This window comes from Oncorhynchus masou, chromosome 12 (genome assembly GCF_036934945.1).
Source record: "Oncorhynchus masou masou isolate Uvic2021 chromosome 12, UVic_Omas_1.1, whole genome shotgun sequence".
In the NCBI taxonomy this organism is placed as follows: Eukaryota; Metazoa; Chordata; class Actinopteri; order Salmoniformes; family Salmonidae; genus Oncorhynchus; species Oncorhynchus masou.
In genome coordinates, this window is record NC_088223.1 from 84,337,739 (window position 1) to 84,350,469 (window position 12,731).

Consider the following 12,731-nt stretch of genomic DNA (forward strand, 5'->3'; position numbering starts at 1 on the left):
ACATAGTGAACCATGTGTGGTGGCCAGGGCCAGCTAAAGACCTGGAAAACAAAGTGAACAATGTGTGGTGGCCAGGGCCAGCTAAAGACCTGGAAAACATAGTGAACCATGTGTGGTGGCCAGGGCCAGCTAAAGACCTGGAAAACATAGTGAACCATGTGTGGTGGCCAGGGCCAGCTAAAGACCTGGAAAACAAAGTGAACAATGTGTGGTGGCCAGGGCCAGCTAAAGACCTGGAAAACAAGATAAACAATGTGTGGTGGCCAGGGCTAGCTAAAGACCTGGAAAACATAGTGAACAATGTGTGGTGGCCAGGGCCAGCTAAAGACCTGGAAAACATAGTGAACCATGTGTGGTGGCCAAAGCCAGCTAAAGACCTGGAAAACATAGTGAACCATGTGTGGTGGCCAGGGCCAGCTAAAGACCTGGAAAACATAGTGAACCATGTGTGGTGGCCAGGGCCAGCTAAAGACCTGGAAAACATAGTGAACCATGTGTGGTGGCCAGGGCCAGCTAAAGACCTGGAAAACATAGTGAACCATGTGTGGTGGCCAGGGCTAGCTAAAGACCTGGAAAACAAAGTGAACAATGTGTGGTGGCCAGGGCCAGCTCAAGACCTGGAAAACATAGTGAACAATGTGTGGTGGCCAGGGCCAGCTAAAGACCTGGAAAACATAGTGAACCATGTGTGGTGGCCAGGGCCAGCTAAAGACCTGGAAAACATAGTGAACCATGTGTGGTGGCCAGCTAAAGACCTGGAAAACATAGTGAACCATGTGTGGTGGCCAGGGCCAGCTAAAGACCTGGAAAACATAGTGAACCATGTGTGGTGGCCAGGGCCAGCTAAAGACCTGGAAAACATAGTGAACAATGTGTGGTGGCCAGGGCCAGCTAAAGACCTGGAAAACATAGTGAACCATGTGTGGTGGCCAGGGCTAGCTAAAGACCTGGAAAACATAGTGAACAATGTGTGGTGGCCAGGGCCAGCTAAAGACCTGGAAAACAAAGACCTGGAAAACATAGTGAACCATGTGTGGTGGCCAAAGCCAGCTAAAGACCTGGAAAACATAGTGAACCATGTGTGGTGGCCAGGGCCAGCTAAAGACCTGGAAAACATAGTGAACCATGTGTGGTGGCCAGGGCCAGCTAAAGACCTGGAAAACATAGTGAACCATGTGTGGTGGCCAGGGCCAGCTAAAGACCTGGAAAACATAGTGAACCATGTGTGGTGGCCAGGGCTAGCTAAAGACCTGGAAAACAAAGTGAACAATGTGTGGTGGCCAGGGCCAGCTCAAGACCTGGAAAACATAGTGAACAATGTGTGGTGGCCAGGGCCAGCTCAAGACCTGGAAAACATAGTGAACCATGTGTGGTGGCCAGGGCTAGCTAAAGACCTGGAAAACATAGTGAACCATGTGTGGTGGCCAGCTAAAGACCTGGAAAACATAGTGAACCATGTGTGGTGGCCAGGGCCAGCTAAAGACCTGGAAAACATAGTGAACCATGTGTGGTGGCCAGGGCCAGCTAAAGACCTGGAAAACAAAGTGAACCATGTGTGGTGGCCAGGGCTAGCTAAAGACCTGGAAAACATAGTGAACAATGTGTGGTGGCCAGGGCCAGCTAAAGACCTGGAAAACATAGTGAACCATGTGTGGTGGCCAGGGCTAGCTAAAGACCTGGAAAACATAGTGAACAATGTGTGGTGGCCAGGGCCAGCTAAAGACCTGGAAAACATAGTGAACCATGTGTGGAGGCCAGGGCCAGCTAAAGACCTGGAAAACAAAGTAAACAATGTGTGGTGGCCAGGGCCAGCTAAAGACCTGGAAAACAAAGTGAACAATGTGTGGTGGCCAGGGCCAGCTAAAGACCTGGAAAACATAGTGAACAATGTGTGGTGGCCAGGGCTAGCTAAAGACCTGGAAAACATAGTGAACCATGTGTGGTGGCCAGGGCCAGCTAAAGACCTGGAAAACATAGTGAACCATGTGTGGTGGCCAAAGCCAGCTAAAGACCTGGAAAACATAGTGAACCATGTGTGGTGGCCAGGGCCAGCTAAAGACCTGGAAAACATAGTGAACCATGTGTGGTGGCCAGGGCCAGCTAAAGACCTGGAAAACATAGTGAACCATGTGTGGTGGCCAGGGCTAGCTAAAGACCTGGAAAACATAGTGAACCATGTGTGGTGGCCAGCTAAAGACCTGGAAAACATAGTGAACCATGTGTGGTGGCCAGGGCCAGCTAAAGACCTGGAAAACATAGTGAACCATGTGTGGTGGCCAGGGCCAGCTAAAGACTTGGAAAACAAAGTGAACCATGTGTGGTTGCCAGGGCTAGCTAAAGACCTGGAAAACATAGTGAACAATGTGTGGTGGCCAGGGCCAGCTAAAGACCTGGAAAACATAGTGAACCATGTGTGGTGGCCAGGGCTAGCTAAAGACCTGGAAAACATAGTGAACAATGTGTGGTGGCCAGGGCCAGCTAAAGACCTGGAAAACATAGTGAACCATGTGTGGAGGCCAGGGCCAGCTAAAGACCTGGAAAACAAAGTAAACAATGTGTGGTGGCCAGGGCCAGCTAAAGACCTGGAAAACAAAGTGAACAATGTGTGGTGGCCAGGGCCAGCTAAAGACCTGGAAAACATAGTGAACAATGTGTGGTGGCCAGGGCTAGCTAAAGACCTGGAAAACATAGTGAACCATGTGTGGTGGCCAGGGCCAGCTAAAGACCTGGAAAACATAGTGAACCATGTGTGTTGGCCAGGGCCAGCTAAAGACCTGGAAAACAAAGTGAACAATGTGTGGTGGCCAGGGCCAGCTAAAGACCTGAAAACAAGATAAACAATGTGTGGTGGCCAGGGCTAGCTAAAGACCTGGAAAACATAGTGAACAATGTGTGGTGGCCAGGGCCAGCTAAAGACCTGGAAAACATAGTGAACCATGTGTGGTGGCCAGGGCCAGCTAAAGACCTGGAAAACATAGTGAACCATGTGTGGTGGCCAGGGCCAGCTAAAGACCTGGAAAACATAGTGAACCATGTGTGGTGGCCAGGGCCAGCTAAAGACCTGGAAAACACAGTGAACCATGTGTGGTGGCCAGGGCCAGCTAAAGACCTGGAAAACATAGTGAACAATGTGTGGTGGCCAGGGCCAGCTAAAGACCTGGAAAACATAGTGAACCATGTGTGGTGCCCAGGGCTAGCTAAAGACCTGGAAAACATAGTGAACAATGTGTGGTGGCCAGGGCCAGCTAAAGACCTGGAAAACATAGTGAACCATGTGTGGAGGCCAGGGCCAGCTAAAGACCTGGAAAACATAGTGAACCATGTGTGGTGGCCAGGGCCAGCTAAAGACCTGGAAAACATAGTGAACCATGTGTGGTGGCCAGGGCCAGCTAAAGACCTGGAAAACATAGTGAACCATGTGTGGTGGCCAGGGCTAGCTAAAGACCTGGAAAACAAAGTGAACAATGTGTGGTGGCCAGGGCCAGCTCAAGACCTGGAAACATAGTGAACAATGTGTGGTGGCCAGGGCCAGCTCAAGACCTGGAAAACATAGTGAACCATGTGTGGTGGCCAGGGCTAGCTAAAGACCTGGAAAACATAGTGAACCATGTGTGGTGGCCAGCTAAAGACCTGGAAAACATAGTGAACCATGTGTGGTGGCCAGGGCCAGCTAAAGACCTGGAAAACATAGTGAACCATGTGTGGTGGCCAGGGCCAGCTAAAGACCTGGAAAACAAAGTGAACCATGTGTGGTGGCCAGGGCTAGCTAAAGACCTGGAAAACATAGTGAACAATGTGTGGTGGCCAGGGCCAGCTAAAGACCTGGAAAACATAGTGAACCATGTGTGGTGGCCAGGGCTAGCTAAAGACCTGGAAAACATAGTGAACAATGTGTGGTGGCCAGGGCCAGCTAAAGACCTGGAAAACATAGTGAACCATGTGTGGAGGCCAGGGCCAGCTAAAGACCTGGAAAACAAAGTAAACAATGTGTGGTGGCCAGGGCCAGCTAAAGACCTGGAAAACAAAGTGAACAATGTGTGGTGGCCAGGGCCAGCTAAAGACCTGGAAAACATAGTGAACAATGTGTGGTGGCCAGGGCTAGCTAAAGACCTGGAAAACATAGTGAACCATGTGTGGTGGCCAGGGCCAGCTAAAGACCTGGAAAACATAGTGAACCATGTGTGGTGGCCAAAGCCAGCTAAAGACCTGGAAAACATAGTGAACCATGTGTGGTGGCCAGGGCCAGCTAAAGACCTGGAAAACATAGTGAACCATGTGTGGTGGCCAGGGCCAGCTAAAGACCTGGAAAACATAGTGAACCATGTGTGGTGGCCAGGGCCAGCTAAAGACCTGGAAAACATAGTGAACCATGTGTGGTGGCCAGGGCCAGCTAAAGACCTGGAAAACATAGTGAACCATGTGTGGTGGCCAGGGCTAGCTAAAGACCTGGAAAACAAAGTGAACAATGTGTGGTGGCCAGGGCCAGCTCAAGACCTGGAAAACATAGTGAACAATGTGTGGTGGCCAGGGCCAGCTCAAGACCTGGAAAACATAGTGAACCATGTGTGGTGGCCAGGGCTAGCTAAAGACCTGGAAAACATAGTGAACCATGTGTGGTGGCCAGCTAAAGACCTGGAAAACATAGTGAACCATGTGTGGTGGCCAGGGCCAGCTAAAGACCTGGAAAACATAGTGAACCATGTGTGGTGGCCAGGGCCAGCTAAAGACTTGGAAAACAAAGTGAACCATGTGTGGTTGCCAGGGCTAGCTAAAGACCTGGAAAACATAGTGAACAATGTGTGGTGGCCAGGGCCAGCTAAAGACCTGGAAAACATAGTGAACCATGTGTGTTGGCCAGGGCTAGCTAAAGACCTGGAAAACATAGTGAACAATGTGTGGTGGCCAGGGCCAGCTAAAGACCTGGAAAACATAGTGAACCATTTGTGGAGGCCAGGGCCAGCTAAAGACCTGGAAAACAAAGTAAACAATGTGTGGTGGCCAGGGCCAGCTAAAGACCTGGAAAACAAAGTGAACAATGTGTGGTGGCCAGGGCCAGCTAAAGACCTGGAAAACATAGTGAACAATGTGTGGTGGCCAGGGCCAGCTAAAGACCTGGAAAACATAGTGAACCATGTGTGGTGGCCAGGGCCAGCTAAAGACCTGGAAAACATAGTGAACCATGTGTGGTGGCCAGGGCTAGCTAAAGACCTGGAAAACATAGTGAACCATGTGTGGTGGCCAGCTAAAGACCTGGAAAACATAGTGAACCATGTGTGGTGGCCAGGGCCAGCTAAAGACCTGGAAAACAAAGTGAACCATGTGTGGTGGCCAGGGCCAGCTAAAGACTTGGAAAACAAAGTGAACCATGTGTGGTTGCCAGGGCTAGCTAAAGACCTGGAAAACATAGTGAACAATGTGTGGTGGCCAGGGCCAGCTAAAGACCTGGAAAACATAGTGAACCATGTGTGGTGGCCAGGGCTAGCTAAAGACCTGGAAAACATAGTGAACAATGTGTGGTGGCCAGGGCCAGCTAAAGACCTGGAAAACATAGTGAACCATGTGTGGAGGCCAGGGCCAGCTAAAGACCTGGAAAACAAAGTAAACAATGTGTGGTGGCCAGGGCCAGCTAAAGACCTGGAAAACAAAGTGAACAATGTGTGGTGGCCAGGGCCAGCTAAAGACCTGGAAAACATAGTGAACAATGTGTGGTGGCCAGGGCTAGCTAAAGACCTGGAAAACATAGTGAACCATGTGTGGTGGCCAGGGCCAGCTAAAGACCTGGAAAACATAGTGAACCATGTGTGTTGGCCAGGGCCAGCTAAAGACCTGGAAAACAAAGTGAACAATGTGTGGTGGCCAGGGCCAGCTAAAGACCTGGAAAACAAGATAAACAATGTGTGGTGGCCAGGGCTAGCTAAAGACCTGGAAAACATAGTGAACAATGTGTGGTGGCCAGGGCCAGCTAAAGACCTGGAAAACATAGTGAACCATGTGTGGTGGCCAGGGCCAGCTAAAGACCTGGAAAACATAGTGAACCATGTGTGGTGGCCAGGGCCAGCTAAAGACCTGGAAAACATAGTGAACCATGTGTGGTGGCCAGGGCCAGCTAAAGACCTGGAAAACATAGTGAACCATGTGTGGTGGCCAGGGCCAGCTAAAGACCTGGAAAACAAAGTGAACAATGTGTGGTGGCCAGGGCCAGCTCAAGACCTGGAAAACATAGTGAACCATGTGTGGTGGCCAGGGCCAGCTAAAGACCTGGAAAACATAGTGAACCATGTGTGGTGGCCAGCTAAAGACCTGGAAAACATAGTGAACCATGTGTGGTGGCCAGGGCCAGCTAAAGACCTGGAAAACACAGTGAACCATGTGTGGTGGCCAGGGCCAGCTAAAGACCTGGAAAACATAGTGAACAATGTGTGGTGGCCAGGGCCAGCTAAAGACCTGGAAAACATAGTGAACCATGTGTGGTGCCCAGGGCTAGCTAAAGACCTGGAAACATAGTGAACAATGTGTGGTGGCCAGGGCCAGCTAAAGACCTGGAAAACATAGTGAACAATGTGTGGAGGCCAGGGCCAGCTAAAGACCTGGAAAACATAGTGAACCATGTGTGGTGGCCAGGGCCAGCTAAAGACCTGGAAAACATAGTGAACCATGTGTGGTGGCCAGGGCCAGCTAAAGACCTGGAAAACATAGTGAACCATGTGTGGTGGCCAGGGCTAGCTAAAGACCTGGAAAACAAAGTGAACAATGTGTGGTGGCCAGGGCCAGCTCAAGACCTGGAAAACATAGTGAACAATGTGTGGTGGCCAGGGCCAGCTCAAGACCTGGAAAACATAGTGAACCATGTGTGGTGGCCAGGGCTAGCTAAAGACCTGGAAAACATAGTGAACCATGTGTGGTGGCCAGCTAAAGACCTGGAAAACATAGTGAACCATGTGTGGTGGCCAGGGCCAGCTAAAGACCTGGAAAACATAGTGAACCATGTGTGGTGGCCAGGGCCAGCTAAAGACCTGGAAAACAAAGTGAACCATGTGTGGTGGCCAGGGCTAGCTAAAGACCTGGAAAACATAGTGAACAATGTGTGGTGGCCAGGGCCAGCTAAAGACCTGGAAAACATAGTGAACCATGTGTGGTGGCCAGGGCTAGCTAAAGACCTGGAAAACATAGTGAACAATGTGTGGTGGCCAGGGCCAGCTAAAGACCTGGAAAACATAGTGAACCATGTGTGGAGGCCAGGGCCAGCTAAAGACCTGGAAAACAAAGTAAACAATGTGTGGTGGCCAGGGCCAGCTAAAGACCTGGAAAACAAAGTGAACAATGTGTGGTGGCCAGGGCCAGCTAAAGACCTGGAAAACATAGTGAACAATGTGTGGTGGCCAGGGCTAGCTAAAGACCTGGAAAACATAGTGAACCATGTGTGGTGGCCAGGGCCAGCTAAAGACCTGGAAAACATAGTGAACCATGTGTGGTGGCCAAAGCCAGCTAAAGACCTGGAAAACATAGTGAACCATGTGTGGTGGCCAGGGCCAGCTAAAGACCTGGAAAACATAGTGAACCATGTGTGGTGGCCAGGGCCAGCTAAAGACCTGGAAAACATAGTGAACCATGTGTGGTGGCCAGGGCCAGCTAAAGACCTGGAAAACATAGTGAACCATGTGTGGTGGCCAGGGCCAGCTAAAGACCTGGAAAACATAGTGAACCATGTGTGGTGGCCAGGGCTAGCTAAAGACCTGGAAAACAAAGTGAACAATGTGTGGTGGCCAGGGCCAGCTCAAGACCTGGAAAACATAGTGAACAATGTGTGGTGGCCAGGGCCAGCTCAAGACCTGGAAAACATAGTGAACCATGTGTGGTGGCCAGGGCTAGCTAAAGACCTGGAAAACATAGTGAACCATGTGTGGTGGCCAGCTAAAGACCTGGAAAACATAGTGAACCATGTGTGGTGGCCAGGGCCAGCTAAAGACCTGGAAAACATAGTGAACCATGTGTGGTGGCCAGGGCCAGCTAAAGACTTGGAAAACAAAGTGAACCATGTGTGGTTGCCAGGGCTAGCTAAAGACCTGGAAAACATAGTGAACAATGTGTGGTGGCCAGGGCCAGCTAAAGACCTGGAAAACATAGTGAACCATGTGTGGTGGCCAGGGCTAGCTAAAGACCTGGAAAACATAGTGAACAATGTGTGGTGGCCAGGGCCAGCTAAAGACCTGGAAAACATAGTGAACCATTTGTGGAGGCCAGGGCCAGCTAAAGACCTGGAAAACAAAGTAAACAATGTGTGGTGGCCAGGGCCAGCTAAAGACCTGGAAAACAAAGTGAACAATGTGTGGTGGCCAGGGCCAGCTAAAGACCTGGAAAACATAGTGAACAATGTGTGGTGGCCAGGGCTAGCTAAAGACCTGGAAAACATAGTGAACCATGTGTGGTGGCCAGGGCCAGCTAAAGACCTGGAAAACATAGTGAACCATGTGTGTTGGCCAGGGCCAGCTAAAGACCTGGAAAACAAAGTGAACAATGTGTGGTGGCCAGGGCCAGCTAAAGACCTGGAAAACAAGATAAACAATGTGTGGTGGCCAGGGCTAGCTAAAGACCTGGAAAACATAGTGAACAATGTGTGGTGGCCAGGGCCAGCTAAAGACCTGGAAAACATAGTGAACCATGTGTGGTGGCCAGGGCCAGCTAAAGACCTGGAAAACATAGTGAACCATGTGTGGTGGCCAGGGCCAGCTAAAGACCTGGAAAACATAGTGAACCATGTGTGGTGGCCAGGGCCAGCTAAAGACCTGGAAAACATAGTGAACCATGTGTGGTGGCCAGGGCCAGCTAAAGACCTGGAAAACATAGTGAACCATGTGTGGTGGCCAGGGCCAGCTCAAGACCTGGAAAACATAGTGAACCATGTGTGGTGGCCAGGGCCAGCTAAAGACCTGGAAAACATAGTGAACCATGTGTGGTGGCCAGCTAAAGACCTGGAAAACATAGTGAACCATGTGTGTGGTGCCAGGGCCAGCTAAAGACCTGGAAAACACAGTGAACCATGTGTGGTGGCCAGGGCCAGCTAAAGACCTGGAAAACAAAGTGAACAATGTGTGGTGGCCAGGGCCAGCTAAAGACCTGGAAAACATAGTGAACCATGTGTGGTGCCCAGGGCTAGCTAAAGACCTGGAAAACATAGTGAACAATGTGTGGTGGCCAGGGCCAGCTAAAGACCTGGAAAACATAGTGAACAATGTGTGGTGGCCAGGGCCAGCTAAAGACCTGGAAAACATAGTGAACCATGTGTGGTGGCCAGGGCTTGCTAAAGACCTGGAAAACAAGGTAAACAATATGTCATTTGTATGTCAGTGAGGAACCTGCCAAACCCGGCAACGCTACACTGATGGAAAAGCCGAGGGTGGCAGCTTTTGCACATTGGAATTTGCAGAGGAGGATCAACTTAATTTCATCGTGCTGATTGACAGCCATTCAAAATGGATTGAAGTGGAGATACGTTGACAATTGTACAACTGAATGCATTCAACTGAAATGTGTCTTCTGCATTTAATCCAACCCCTCTGAATTAGAGAGGTGCGGGGTGCTGCCATAATCAACATCCACGTCTTCGGCACCCGGGGAACAGTGGTTTAACTGCCTTGCTAAAGGGGCAGAATGACATATTTTTAATTTGTCAGCTCTGGGATTTAATCCAGCAACCTTTCATTCACTGGCCCAACGCTCTAACCACTAGGTAACCTGGCAGTAGTAGACATTGCCAGTCCAGGGTTAGTTTAATCTGTTCAGAGACTAATTGATTGTTCTGTCTGTCTTCGTCTGTCTGTCTGTCTGTCTGTCTGTCTGTCTGTCTGCGTGTGTGTGTGTGTATCTCTGTCTATCTGTCGATTCCCTCCCATCTAGCTGGAGGCAGAGGCTGTGTTCCGCGCCATCACCATTGCCAGCCAGACCAACTGTCCCCTGTATGTGACCAGGGTCATGAGCAAGAGTGCTGCCGACATCATCTCACAGGCCAGGAAAAAAGGTTCCCGGGTTTCCAGTGTGGCTGTGATTGGGCTTTAATTACTGTATCAAGAAGGCACCTTACTTACATATTTGTTAGTCACAATGAATGCATAGAAAGAAGATAATATGCCTTTCATATCAGAACACGAGAGCTGTCCTTACCCCGGGTGATAAGTTAGAGATTCATCTCAAAACGGCCCTTACCCGCATGTCCCTTGGAGGTAGTTGTCACCTCTTAGTGCAACTGCTGCCTCCTAAACTCTTCTGTTCTGTAAGAGGATTGGAATGCACCTATGCCCTTATGTGCTAATCCTAGTGTCTTGGTTCACACCCTAGATTTACACTATAGGTCAGGTCTGGTAGACACACCGGATACAAGAAGGCCCGTTTTGAGATGAATCTCTAATTTATCACCCGGGGCTCACCGTAGCAAACTGTCAGAAAACCTGTCTCTGCCATCCATCAGGAGCCCACGGCGGAGCAGAGAGAGGGAGTAGGCCTCTTGTACGTGATGGAGAGAAAGATATACACTTTCTGAACTGAGAAGAAACAGAGAGGAAGGGAAAGATGCATGTCCTCATGTAGGAAGCATGTAAGGGTCACTCGGTGCTCCCAAGAGGCCTTGTTTTCATCACTGGCTGGTCCTCAGCGCTGACATCCGATTCGTCAAAACCCAGAGAGGGAAAGTTAAACATGAGGCAATGTTAAGAGACCATCCAATCTTTCCTACAAACTGCTGGATCACCTGACCTTTTGGTTCCGTTAGATTCTCCCTTTAGTTCTTATGTTTCAAGTTTTATTTGTCACATTCACAAGTACAGTGAAATGCTTAACTTCCCAACATCCCTTCCCAACAGTGCAATATTCAATATCAAAATACTATTTTTTAAACCAGGAGAAATAACAAAGGAAGAAAAAAACTGGAGAATGTAAAAGCTATACATGTTTACAGGGTCAGTGCCAGCACCAAATAAAAAATGTGCCAGGATACTGGAAATTGTACATTTGCTACTGGCATTGACCCGGGATAAACCTATCAAGCTAACGAGTGAGTACATTTTTAGCAGCATGAGGTGAGTTGATTTAATGTAGTCTCACCCTGGGTGATAACATCTTTATCCCAGGTAACGTTGTGTTCGGCGAGCCAATCACGGCCAGCCTTGGGACTGACGGGACACACTATTGGAGCAAGAACTGGGCCAAGGCTGCCTCCTTTGTGACATCACCCCCCCTCAGCCCGGACCCCACCACCCCAGACTACCTGAACACATTACTGGCCAGGTAAAGAGCTCCCCCTCTTGACTGTATGACACTCCACTGACCTAGCATGTCCTCGCTGCATCAAACACGGTAGACTGATAGGCTTCTGGATGCGCTTCTAACCTCATGATAGACTCATTATTTATTCAACCTTTATTTTGACAGGGAGTCATGCTGAGACCAACGTCTCTTTAATAGATCAATACACATCAATATACACTATACACATCAATATACACTATACACATCAATAGACACATCAATATACACTATACACATCAAGACACTATACACATCAATATACACTATACACATCAATATACACTATACACATCAAGACACTATACACATCAATATACACTATACACATCAAGACACTATACACATCAATAGACACATCAATATACACTATACACATCAAGACACTATACACATCAATATATACTATACACATCAAGACACTATACACATCAATAGACACTATACACATCAATATATACATCAATATACACTATACACATCAATAGACACATCAATATACACTATACACATCAATATACACTATACACATCAACATATACATCAATATACACTATACACATCAATATACACTATAACATCAAAATATACATCACTATACACATTAGTATACATGTCAATATACACATCAATAGACATCAAAATACACATCAATAAACACTATACACATCAATATACACATCAATATACACCATACACATCAATATACACATCAATATACACCATACACATCAATATACACTATACACATCAATATACACTATACACATCATTATACACTATACACATCAATATACACTATACACATCAATATACACTATACACATCAATATACACTATACACATCATTATACACTATACACATCAATATACACTATACACATCAATAGACACTATACACATCAATATACACTATACACATCAATATACACCATACACATCAATATGCACTATACACATCAATATACACTATACACATCATTATACACTATACACATCAATATACACTATACACATCAATATATACATCACTATACACATTAGTATACATGTCAATATACACATCAATAGACATCAAAATACACATCAATATACACTATACACATCAATAGACACATCAATATACACTATACACTTCAATATACACTATACACATCGATATACACTGTACACATCAATATACACTATACACATCAATAGACACATAGGGTTGCAGGAGTTGGTGTGTTTGTCTGTTAGGAAAGTTAGAGTTCTCTGTAAGAAAGGGAAGACAGCTATAACTGGTGAGAGGAGACCTTGGAACTTGACTCAGAGTAATCGATCTACTTTAGTCGCAGCTCTGCTGTGTTGTCTAAGCTATTCCAGCTGTATGTGAGCTTTTTCAGCTTTTCTGTATGGAATAAACATTTCCCAGTTTGAGGGCTGAGTGTCTGCAG

General features: G+C 47.7%; 1 pseudogene; it reads left to right on the forward strand.

Moving 5' to 3' along the window:
• The window catches only part of LOC135550962 (dihydropyrimidinase-related protein 3-like), a 66,973-nt pseudogene that overhangs the window by 38,615 nt on the left and 15,627 nt on the right, over positions 1–12,731 (forward strand).